The sequence below is a fragment of the Triturus cristatus genome, chromosome 2_1 (assembly GCF_964204655.1).
Source record: "Triturus cristatus chromosome 2_1, aTriCri1.1, whole genome shotgun sequence".
Taxonomy (NCBI): Eukaryota; Metazoa; Chordata; class Amphibia; order Caudata; family Salamandridae; genus Triturus; species Triturus cristatus.
In genome coordinates this window covers 58,092,635-58,105,628 of record NC_140581.1, presented here as the reverse complement: position 1 = coordinate 58,105,628, position 12,994 = coordinate 58,092,635, and the positions used below count along the sequence as shown (strand labels likewise).

The 12,994-nt window shown below is 46.1% G+C and overlaps 1 long non-coding RNA gene across 1 annotated transcript; it reads right to left on the bottom strand.

Moving 5' to 3' along the window:
• Positions 1 to 8,945: 8,945 nt before the first annotated feature.
• Positions 8,946 to 11,935, bottom strand: LOC146863725 (uncharacterized). The gene is made up of 3 exons (XR_014976558.1): positions 11,710 to 11,935; positions 10,157 to 10,267; positions 8,946 to 9,168 (listed from the first exon to the last, which is right to left on the bottom strand). It is a non-coding gene; the product is annotated as an uncharacterized LOC146863725 (long non-coding RNA).
• Positions 11,936 to 12,994: the final 1,059 nt, after the last annotated feature.

Sequence of the window (12,994 nt, the reverse complement as noted above, 5' to 3'; positions counted from 1 at the left end):
GCCATTTTGAGGCCTAGGCCTGCAAGCTTGCCTGGCCTTGTCTGCCAGCAGGCCTGCTTTCATCCACTGCTACCAGAGCAGGTAGCCACAGCTTTAGTAATCTACTGTTTTCTGTGTGTTCTGTTGATTTTAGACATCATTTTGGGCATGGATGGCATTGGATTGAGTTGGGGAAGTGTGTATTTTGGGGTGGCCTTGCTGATGTTGTTGGGGCTCGCCATGTGGCTGGTGGCCATTTTGAGGCCTAGGCCTGCAAGCTTGCCTGGCCTTGTCTGCCAGCAGGCCTGCTTTCATCCACTGCTACCAGAGCAGGTAGCCACAGCTTTAGTAATCTACTGTTTTCTGTGTGTTCTGTTGATTTTAGACATCATTTTGGGCATGGATGGCATTGGATTGAGTTGGGGAAGTGTGTATTTTGGGGTGGCCTTGCTGATGTTGTTGGGGCTCGCCATGTGGCTGGTGGCCATTTTGAGGCCTAGGCCTGCAAGCTTGCCTGGCCTTGTCTGCCAGCAGGCCTGCTTTCATCCACTGCTACCAGAGCAGGTAGCCACAGCTTTAGTAATCTACTGTTTTCTGTGTGTTCTGTTGATTTTAGACATCATTTTGGGCATGGATGGCATTGGATTGAGTTGGGGAAGTGTGTATTTTGGGGTGGCCTTGCTGATGTTGTTGGGGCTCGCCATGTGGCTGGTGGCCATTTTGAGGCCTAGGCCTGCAAGCTTGCCTGGCCTTGTCTGCCAGCAGGCCTGCTTTCATCCACTGCTACCAGAGCAGGTAGCCACAGCTTTAGTAATCTACTGTTTTCTGTGTGTTCTGTTGATTTTAGACATCATTTTGGGCATGGATGGCATTGGATTGAGTTGGGGAAGTGTGTATTTTGGGGTGGCCTTGCTGATGTTGTTGGGGCTCGCCATGTGGCTGGTGGCCATTTTGAGGCCTAGGCCTGCAAGCTTGCCTGGCCTTGTCTGCCAGCAGGCCTGCTTTCATCCACTGCTACCAGAGCAGGTAGCCACAGCTTTAGTAATCTACTGTTTTCTGTGTGTTCTGTTGATTTTAGACATCATTTTGGGCATGGATGGCATTGGATTGAGTTGGGGAAGTGTGTATTTTGGGGTGGCCTTGCTGATGTTGTTGGGGCTCGCCATGTGGCTGGTGGCCATTTTGAGGCCTAGGCCTGCAAGCTTGCCTGGCCTTGTCTGCCAGCAGGCCTGCTTTCATCCACTGCTACCAGAGCAGGTAGCCACAGCTTTAGTAATCTACTGTTTTCTGTGTGTTCTGTTGATTTTAGACATCATTTTGGGCATGGATGGCATTGGATTGAGTTGGGGAAGTGTGTATTTTGGGGTGGCCTTGCTGATGTTGTTGGGGCTCGCCATGTGGCTGGTGGCCATTTTGAGGCCTAGGCCTGCAAGCTTGCCTGGCCTTGTCTGCCAGCAGGCCTGCTTTCATCCACTGCTACCAGAGCAGGTAGCCACAGCTTTATTGATCAAGTGTTTTCTATGTGATCTGTTGAATTTTTAGACATCACCTTCCTGAGAGTGTAGTGTGGCTGTACACAGTACTAGTAGTATAACATAGCTCTAGTTAAAAAAATTTCATAAATGGCTAGACTATCTTTTGTTTGCACTAGTACAGTACTAAGTAACTGAACCACAAAAACAAATGCAACATTTCACTGATGTTCTTCTCCTGTCTTCTTTGCTTTTAGGTGCACAAAAGACAGAGTAGGAGGTGTCATCGGCATCACCTGGCTACCCGTTGTACTGCCAGCCAGACAGAAGTCCTGCTGCGCATCACGCCCACGTGTGACCAGAACTTGTTGTGCATCTGCCTCCTGCCTGACGTCGGAATAAGATGGCCCCAAAGAAAGGTACCAGGTCCAGTACCAAGAAAGTTGCTGGTGAGAAGAAGGAACAGAAAAAGGAAGTGCCATTAACCACGACTGGTGGTGTGCCGGCCAAGGTTTTTTTTGGCACCAAAGCGTTGTCCGGGAACCAAGCTGGGAGCAGCACAGCGGTCCAGCAACCCCACCAACCTAGGCCCAAGGGCTTTACTGTCGCAGAGGTAGCCAGTCTACTAACGGGCAGCGATGTTGAAGAAATGTCATTACCGCAAAGTAGTACACAATCAAGTTCAACGCAGGCGCAAACTCAGCAGATCAGTGTGCAGCCGCCGCAACAAGAACAGCAGCAGCAGCCGGCGCAACCAGAACAGCAGCAGCAGCCGGCGCAACCAGAACAGCAGCAGCAGCCGGCGCAACCAGAACAGCAGCAGCAGCCGGCGCAACCAGAACAGCAGCAGCAGCCGGCGCAACCAGAACAGCAGCAGCAGCCGGCGCAACCAGAACAGCAGCAGCAGCCGGCGCAACCAGAAAAGCAGCAGCCGCCGCAACCAGACCAGCAGCAGCAGCCGCCGCAACCAGAACAGCAGCAGCAGCCGCCGCAACCAGAACAGCAGCAGCCGCCACAACAGCCCACCATAGTAGTTGTTGCTCCTGACGTAGGGGCATTTCAGGAAATCGAGCTTCCTGCAGACAAAGTGGAGCGAAGTCAAACCACTGTTTCAGAACATCTATTGTCTTCCAGACCACCAGCAAGGAAAAGGAGGCTTAGTCCATCATCTTCTTCTTCAAGCCCCGCTTCTGATGATCGTGATGACACTTGGGTCCCACCAGCTCGGTCTGAGAGTGAAGTACGCCACAAGACATTGCTTCTGAAAAGGAAGGTCCCAGAAAAACTTAGAGTTATGGAGGTAGATGTAGAAGAGGGGGGTGATGATGTTGATGAAGACGAGCCAGTCATCACGCACATTACTCCCGCCCCAAAGGGATTGGAGACCGACATTCTAACCCTATCCAGAAAGGCTGCTACTGAGTGGGATGCAGCACGGATCTCACCAACACAGGTTACACCACCACTAACTCCAGCTGCCATATTTTCCAAGGCCCGGCAGGGACCTACATCCAGCTCAACCACCTCAGTAGGAAGTGGTAGTAAAAGTCACAGTGTAGGTGGACAGGGTCACATATTTTCAAGGACCCCCTCAAGTTCATCTGGTGTTGAGAGTGGCACATCCAGCAGTGCCAGAAAGTTCTCCTCCCCAGTTTGGGACTTCTTTTCTGTTAGCGCCAAGGAGGAGAACATTGCTATATGCGCAATTTGTCGGCAAGGTGTTCGGCGTGGTAAGCTTGGTACAAACTATGGTACCGGAGGACAAGCAAGTCATCTCAGAATACACCACACTATTGTGTGGGAGGATCACCTACTTAAGTTAAAAGAAAGTAGGAAAACTAAACCCTTTGAAGTTGGTCAGGAATCAGGGAGCGATATTATTGTGGTGGCAGGTGAAGAACAGGGAGGCATTTCTAGCCCTGTCTCCAGTAGTGCAGTCACTGCAGTGGTAACGCCCACATCCTCCTCAGTAACATCAGAGTGGCACCGCAGTAAGAGCCATACTCAGAGTGTGGGTGAGACACCAAGGCGACCGGCGGCGAGTACCTCAATGAGACAATCTGTGTCGTTGAGCCTTAGTGGGTTAATGGCACCACTAAGGAAAGTAAGCCAGCCTACCATTGACAGCATGTTTAGGTTGGAGGGGCAGTTCCAACGCAACCACCCAACGGCACGATTGTACAATGCGAAGCTGGCTAAAATGTTAGCGCTGGACCTTCTTCCTTTTTCATTTGTGGAAGGGGTGGGTTTCCTTGAATTTGTGTCTGCCATCTGCCCGAAATGGAAAGTTCCAAGCCGGTCCTATTTCGCAAGAATTGCTGTTCCGGCACTACATCATGATGTGCTGGAATTGGTTGGACAAGCTTTGCAGAAGAGTGCTGTGCACAATATCCACCTGACAACAGACATGTGGACCAGTTGCCAAGCCACAGATTACATGTGTATCACTGCACACTGGATCTCTTTTGTGGGGGTTAAAGATCAACTATCTGCACGAGGTGTTGTTGACACAGCTGCGATTTTTGAAGGTACTCGGAAACATGCAACTGTAGCCATGTTCGCCATGGAGAAATCTCATACGGCTGAAAACATTTTAGAAGAGTTTCGCACCAAGGTTTTGGAATGGCTGCAGCCCAGAGGGCTTGGTATTGGTTTTGTTGCCACAGACAATGGCAGTAATGTACTTAAGGCCATGGAACTTGGTTCCTATTTCAGGGTTCCGTGTTTGGCACACTGCATAAACATTATAGTGCAAGACTTTCTGAAAAAAGAACCCATAGTAAGCAATTTACTGTCCATCTGCCGAAGAATATGCACTCATTTCAGCCATTCTTTTAAAGCTCGGAAGCAGCTGAGGATCCTCCAACGTGAGCGTAGGGTGCCAGTCAAGGCACTCATCCAGGAGGTGGCAACACGTTGGAACTCAACGTATTACATGCTTGATCGTCTGTACGAACAGCACAGGTCACTCAATGATTATGTCTGGTACAGAAGCAGTGATGCTAGTGTTAAAGGCATGACCCTTCAGAGGGAGCAATGGACCCTAATTCAATGCCTGACTGAGATGCTGTCTCCTTTTGAGGTCTTCACACGTGAAGTCAGCAAGGAGGACTGTACAATGGGCCAAGCGATCCCATTGTTGCAAATGCTAGAGCATGAGCTGAATAATGTGTCTGAATCCTACAAAGGTGTAGAGGACAGAAGGCAAGCCCATGACTTGGTGGAGAGCTTATCCAGGCGCTTATCAGAAAATGTAAGGATACAAAATAAAATTTTGTCACAAGACCATTACATTTGTGCCACAATTCTGGATCCACGTGCAAAATTAGGACTATTCCTTTCTTTTTCCGACACTGATGTTGCCCGCTACAAAAGTTGTATAGCTGAAGCAGCCATCAAGTTTGAAAACGAAGGGCTGCTAATTAAAAGCCCGCCACATCAACCCACAACAAGTACTGATACTGAAGCAGGCCATGCAGAATCAAGTGCAACTTCGTCGGCTGAGGGCAGTGCGGTTGGCTCACAATCGCAACACTCACCATCACCATCGACTACAAAAACAATAACTGGATCATTCAGCCGAGTACAATCATTATCAGATTGGTATGTAAAGATGGGCCGTAAGCACAGTGCTGATGCACAGAAAAAACAGCACAAAAGCTTACCAGCAGCAACCCTGAACATTGAGCGGATGGTCCAGGCCTATCTGGACGACCCAACAGAGGTGTACGTTGATCAAAACCCAGTGCAGTATTGGTATAGGAAAAGGTCTGAATGGCCACAGCTCAGCAGGCTGGCAATAAGCTATCTGGCTTGCCCTGTCGCAAGTGTCTCTTCCGAACGTGTTTTCAGTGCTGCTGGTTCCATTGTAACCTTGAGAAGGACCAGTCTATCTCCCAAAAACGTGGAGAGGTTAACAATGATCAAAATGAATCAGCACTTCATACCACCGAATTACACAATGCATGAATCAACAGAGGAAGATGAGGACAGCGGCTCAGGTGACGGAAGTATTGTGTCAGATGATTACCTACTACTGGACGATCCCCCAGAGTTTGAGGACGAGCTATACTTCCCTGACAATTAGGCTCGCACTTACTGTCTTCCTCCCTTTTTTCCCCCTTTGTTTGTGTCTGTTGTTCCGGTTATAAACTTGTGAATCGCAACCAATGCATTATCACCGTCTTCTAATCTTCTAATTTAAGATACAAGTTTCAGGTGTCTGCCATTTGACACTACAGTCCTCAGAATCCAGCTCCTCCGCTCGATCATACTGCATCTCCTGGTCAATTCCATTTCCCTCATGAATGATGATTGGATGATGGTAACAACAAATTCAAACTTTCCTCGTCCTTCCAAAACAAGTGGACCATGAATCTGATGATTTCTATAGCTATCCTCCTTCAGAGCCGAGAGAGACTGGCCATTAACTGAAAATAAGATGCAACAGGTAATGATTGATGCCATGCATTGTCCGCAGAAAAGCAGACTGAGTGATGTAGATTTTGTTGTGTGTGTTGCGCATGAATGAATTGATGTAATTGTGCACTGCCACTAATCAACTTTCTACAGAACACACTAGTAATTACTAATTTTCCTCTTCTGGCAAACAAGAAATGTGTACTTCTCTCCTGCATCTTGGTGATACATTGCTTTTAATTCAATACAGGAAGGGCACTCACTCAATCTGCGCAATGCAAATGACTGTGACTTAACAGCACCGTCCATCATGATGATGGCGAAAGAGACGGCCTGCAGCGTTAACGAGATGAGATGCAACAGGTAATGATTGATGCCATGCATTGGCCGCAGAATAGCAGACTGAATGATGTAGATTTTGTGGTGTGTTTCGCATGAATTGATGTAATTGTGCACTGCCACTAATCAACTTTCTACAGAACACACTAGTAATTACTAATTTTCCTCTTCTGGCAAACAAGAAATGTGTACTTCTCCTGCATCTTGGTGATACATTGCTTTTAATTCAATACAGGAAGGGGACTCACTCAATCTGCTGCGCAATGCAAATGACTGTGACTTAAACAGCACCGTCCGTCATGATGATGGCGAAAGAGACGGCCCGTTAACTTAAGATGAGAAGTAACAGGTAATAAATGATGATAATTAATGGCATGCATTGGACACCTGACTCTGAGCTATTGATCTTTGTGTTTGCGTTGTTTGTTGTGCACAAAGTGAATGATGTCAAAGTGTACTAGTGTTAATCTATCTTTCTGTACACAATAAAGAATGACTCAAGTCAGTAATATTTATATTTCTACTCTTGTTGTGTTCTAAAAATTACACTTGTACTGCAGGCCGATCTTCAGTCAGTAGAAGTATCAGAGCTGATGATGAAGTCAGGAGGATGTTTCATGAGTGGCATAAAACGGAAAAGCCTAAAGGTAAACACGTGAACCACAACCACAGCACACCCAAATGTCTGTGTAGAAGTTGAATAGAGTGTAGCGGTGGGATGACTGCAGTGCATTGATTTTACTAACTTTAACTGTAAAATGCTATGTCTGGAATGGATAATGTGCTTTGCGTTTGTCCAACTCTTTGAGAGAAAAAAAAAAAGGACTCTAAAGTGTTAACGTAGGATGTGCTAATGGTAAGCACTGTGGGCCTGATCTCTCCTGTTACTGTTGAAGGGCTATGCTGGAAACAGACTACAGTAGAGATGATGCATATGCATACATGCCACCTCGGAAAGTGTTCTTGTTGCACTACACCATCACTTGTGCATTTGTTTTCACTTTCTTTCTGAATATCCCCTTTGGTTTTCAATCTAAAATTACAGGCCGGGCCTTGTCCAAAACTTTGTAAAACATTACAATGCATATTAATTACCTTACCAATCAATCACCTTTTTATTCCAGCCGGGCAGTGGCGAGTGGTGAGGCGACACACCCAAGATTGATGGACGAGAGGAGCAAGAGGAATGCCGAGATGCAAAAAACCAGTCCACATTTTTGACCAGGATAAGACAGTAACAGTATCCACTTTTCACTTCTTTTAAATAATTTGATTAATATCTTGTATACATTCTTTACAACAGTGTGTTCTTGGAGTTGTTATTATCAATCATCATTACGTTTGCTCTGTGTTTACGATTCTTCACTACCAATATTTAAAATTTCTATTTGCTATCTGTTAAAGTTTTAAGGCCGGAACAGAACAAGAAATAGAAGTGTATGTAATCCGGGTCTCATCATGCATGCATTTCCTTTTTTATACCTTAACATATGGAATGGATATGGTATGGTAGTCTTCAATGATTGTCGTTTGTTTGTCTATGTATGCATACTGTTTTTCTATGTCAAACCTTTCCCAAAATCCCCCTTCCCATCCAATCAACGGACCCTAACCCTCTTCCCCCGGGCTGTGTGACTTATTGTCGAGGTGTAACTAAATTAAATGTACACCAATACTTAATCACACACTTGCTGGGGCGGATGCGGTGAAAGCAACACTACTTCAATTTCAATGCAGAGCGATGATCTTCTTCTGCTTGCCCACCCATGAGTAGGATATTTCACAGGTTATTTTATTTAACAAAGGAACATATACCTCAGCATGAATTGCCGGCATTGATTTGATTTGTTTGTTGTCATTCCTCATATACAGCACTAACTGTTAGACTGTAGGCATAGCCAAGTCGACAAAACTATAGTTTGTAACTCTGTCTAGTAGGCTATCCTCATAATATCCAGCATTCATTTTTTTTGTCAAATATTTGAGCATATAATTGTTGCTCGGTAAATTCTGTGATGTACTTCATTCAACTACTCCTCTAACAGTCTCTCAAAGGCGATTGACTATCTCCTTTTCTTTTTTTGGAAATGCTGCTACCCTGCCAGTGTATACTACTACTATACTACCACCACCACCCCAATCATGGCATGTATGAAAAAGGAAACCATCTTCACCATGCAGCCAGTGCTGTGCCACAGTTGGACATAAACATCAAGCACCGGTAAGAGAGAAGTTTGGGGGAGGCAGAATCAATAATGGACATGTTGTCAATGATGTCAGTTTCAAACACCACTCCAAAGAATGCATAGTAGGACCAGTCAATGAGTGAGGTGTGTCGCATCTATCTGTTTGTGTCTTATACAGTCAGCAAATTATTGAAATCAAACACACGCTATGGGCGGCCATGCACCAGCAAAGAAACAGTGTGATGTAAAACAGTTACCCCACCTACAAAACATTAACAACATTGCATGTAACATAGAAAAATATATTTAATTGACCCTAACAAATAAACTAAACCCACAAAAGCTGACCCACCCCCCTCCCTAACCCCAACGACTGTCCATAGAAATAGAGAACGCCCAAACGAGTGAGGAAACAAACAGGAATTAAAAAAGGGGCAGTGACAGGGACTAACTGGTGGGGCGGGACTGGAGGAGGACACGAATCTGGTCCTCTAAATGGGCGACGCGGCGTCTAAGGCCGCGGCAGTTGCAACCACAGTGGGGGGGGGCACCGGAGATGGCACGGTGGCGGCGGGCAGCCGCCAGACGGTGGCGCCGTACCGCTGGAGGGCGGTGGCTGGGGCCCGGGGCACTGGAGGAGGCTTCAATTGCTGCTGCACTCTCCTCCTCCTCCTCGGCTAGGACCACCAGCCGCCGGTATTCCTGCTGGATTGCCTCCAGCTTCCGGCGCCGTGCCTTGGCGGCCAACTCCTTCCGGTTGATTTTCGGAGTAGCTGTGTATCAAAAAGAAAAAAACAAGACAATTGTAAAATATAGTCTTAATAAAACAGTAGGACAAGGTAATTATTTATACACATAGTGGCATGGTAGAGTAGCACTATAAAATAAAGCACAGTAGTACATAACATTTTAAATGTCGCCCGTCCTTCTTCCTTCCACCTGTCTTACACTTTTTAGTTGAACAGTGCACCAGGTGCTCTTCTCCATAAAACTTTCAAAGCGGAGTTGAAATCAGATAGATGAGGCCATTGGTTACTCAATACTCTGGCTCCTAGTCCTATACCAATTAAAGGGAATTCTAGTCTTCTAGTTCACTCTTCAAACGTCCCCAAGAACTCATACTTACTTACGACATCGGATAGCGGGCGGACTTTGTCCGCCCGCCATCCGACTGCTAAAAAGGGTGGGGGTCCCATGGGGACAATTAATTAGGATGATGCGCCCGGCACAGTGGCGGGCGCACCCTGTTATTTTAAATTTAAATTCTGGTTGGCTTTGCTGAAAGCAATGCTAAAATGTTGTGCTGCTTTTCCAAGCACAACATGACGGGCCTCGCACGGAGCCTGTCACGTTTTGCTTTGAAAGTCGGGGGGTACCATAGCATCGGTAGGTACCCTCCATGGGGGCCCCCAAGCATACTCTGCAATGTGTGCATGCCTTTCCGTGGCGGACGGTAATGCCGCCACGCAAAGGCATTCCAAAATGCAGATTATATGGCTGCCGGTGTGGTGAGAGAGACACCACCGCCATATTGAACCCTTTTCCGCCTAGACATGTCTGAATATTTTCTACAGGGATGGCGGGAGGTTTGCCCCTGCTGTGACGGCAGTGAATTCCAGCCAGCCCGGCGGGGGCAATACGCCCACCATCCTAATGGGGCCCTAATTCACAACTTTACAGTATACATATACATACAGTACACCTTTGCAGTGAGTGTGCTGTCAAGTTCAACAATAGTTAAAGATTATGAATCTAACTTACCACCGCCTGCCACTGGTGCTGCCACTCCCCCTCCGTTGCTATCTGCAACTGCCGCATCCTCGCCCTCTGCGTCGCCTTCGCTGGCCCCAGCAATGGTGGTCGGTAGTGCGCCTAGAAAACATTACACATTTATTAGGCAACATATACACCTCCCCCCTATTGATCAGTAACAAGGTTGAAAAATGAGTTAATACTAACATAAATCACTAGTACAAATCAGGTAGTAGTAGAGTAGACACTAAGTTATATGATCATTGTAGCGTTTGCTTGATTAGCCCTAGCCATGCACATGTGACGTTACCTTTACCTTGCAGCTTCTTAAGACACCTTTGAGCCCACATGACCTGCCTCACACTGCTACTGTCTAGTCTACGCGCTGCGTACAGGCGGTCAACAAACATTAACAAGCCACTTTTTTAGGAAGAACTGGTGTACTACTGTTACTGTTAGTCCATATTGCTTATCCATAGATGCTACACTTTTTGGCACGGCTGAGAAATGCTTGCAAGTTGCAATATACTAACGCACACCATTTCCTTTTTTCGCATTACAGACGCAAGATTCGCTTCTACGAACCAGAGCTTCTGAACGATGCACCAACTACCAGTACTAGGTTCTTCTGAGGTGAGGGGTCCCTTCACTCACATCTTCATTTATAAATGTATATAAACTAAATTGCTATGGGATGGTGGTGCTGCCTTCCACCACTTCAGTTATCATGATTTAATTCCCAACTGTATTAGTGTAACAATGTATTTTGTTTTAATGTTATTGATTTGCCGGTTGGTGCTGCTAAGATAACAGTGTACAGACCTTCTCAAATTGAAATAAAAATTTTAAACTTACATAGACTTTGTGGTATTTGGTGTGGAGTGGACTAACTTACACGATTGAGCAAATTAACGTAAGGGTGTGCATGTGAATTGCTTCCACGACAGAGGTTGGGTGTGTTAATGTTCTGGGTTGTCTACTTGTTGGTTGTCTTGGGGGGAGGGTTCCGAGACCTAATAGGTATGACAAGACAGTACTATAGTCAAGCAGTGGAATTGTGGTGGGTGCGGAATTTCTGATTGAGGTGTGCAAGGAAGGTCCAACCTACCATCACCAACATCCTATTTTCTGGTGCAAATGTATGTGCAAGATCCCTACAACAGTTGTATGTCCTATAGGGTATCATATCAAAATATTAAGAAATCTGGTAGGGCTGTTGCTGTGAATTTTCAAAGCCTAAACATCAACAAGAGTAAAAAGTAGTACAAGACAACGACCCAACGGATTGTACGAGCTACTGGTGAATATGAGTTTTATATTACAACCTTTCACAAAGAGTGGCACTGGGCAAGACTAGCTACTACAGTACAGACAGACAGACTGATAGTATGTAGTAGTACTCAGTCATCATAGCGGAGGCAGGGATAAGCTTTTTGAAACCGTACAGATCGAAGGATAATTGGTGGTAAAAAAATAGCATTTGGAAACACACTATAGTTCGGGAGAAATGGGGCAGTAAAAGTTATGGAATAAGAAATATTATTAAAAACAAGAAGACTTACTGGGGCCAGCAGAGGAGCCCTCAGCGGTGTCCTCCTCGTGGTGTTCCTGTCCCGCCGACTGCCCAGTCCCTGCCCGTCTGCCCCTGGGTGCTGATGAACAGGAAAGATATAAGAAAGACAAACATTGATGGATGGTGTCAACTTAAGCAAATACAATTTTTTTCAACAACGGTCAAAAAACACTTATGTAAACAATTGCAATAACTACATTGACCGATCTCATCTGGTCAACATGTAATATCGGGGGATTCGCAGTTCGACTACTTAAGTTACTATTTATCAACAGTAATCCATTCTTCCATTCTGATTCCAGAAAACTAAGTTACAAGTAAGCCTAAGTATTAGTACAACCTACCACCCAACCTAGCCCACCTATTCCAGGCATGCCAATTGTACATTAAGTATGCATTTCGACTGTATTCCTCAACAATGTGTATGATCCAATCATGGAGGACACATTAACATGACTACATTTTTTGTATATACACAATTTTGGTTTGATTGATGCTCATCTGCTACTGCTAAGTAACTGCAAAGCCTACCTCCACTCATTGAACAAACTAGAAAGGTTCTAAAGACTGGCGTACTAGCAGCACGTCACGTAACTGAGTGAGGGGGCATCACGCATACCACTAACCAATTAGAAGCTCATACAAAGTACCTAAACCTATGTATCAATCCGCCCCTATCTATTAGTGACAGGACAAAGTAAGGAGTGGACATGAGTCACTGTAGCATTACGTAACTTAATTTCTCTAAAATAAACTCGTAAAGAATCACGCTAAGCAAGCGCAAACGCAAAGCTGCAAACAAGTAAGATTAGTAGTAGCGCAGAAGAGCACCTGTGTCATAATCACAGAAGACTTTTAAACATTATTAACCTGGAATGTATTGCAAGCAGCAACATTCTATCTGGTTGGAAGGAAAAAAAGATATTCGCAATATATAACATAGAGCAGAAGAACAGACACAAAGTTGTAATAATTAAATAGGTACTCACCAAGCCCCGGGACCTCCACTCCTAGCAGGTCCAGCAGGTCCTGCTCACGGTCCAGGATGTCGGACCACCGGTGCGTCAGCTGTGCCTGGGTGCGCCGGACCCCAGAGATGCGAGACACTGCCCGGCGCACCTTCCCCCACCGCTGCCGACGCTCCCGGAGGCCGTACCCGGACCCAGGCCTGCCACCTGCTGCCAGGGTTGAGGGGAGGTGGCGCTGCACAAAGAAAATTAGTGCAGCCAACTCCGCCTCCCCAAATAAGGCCCGTGCATGCACCCCTTGTGGGC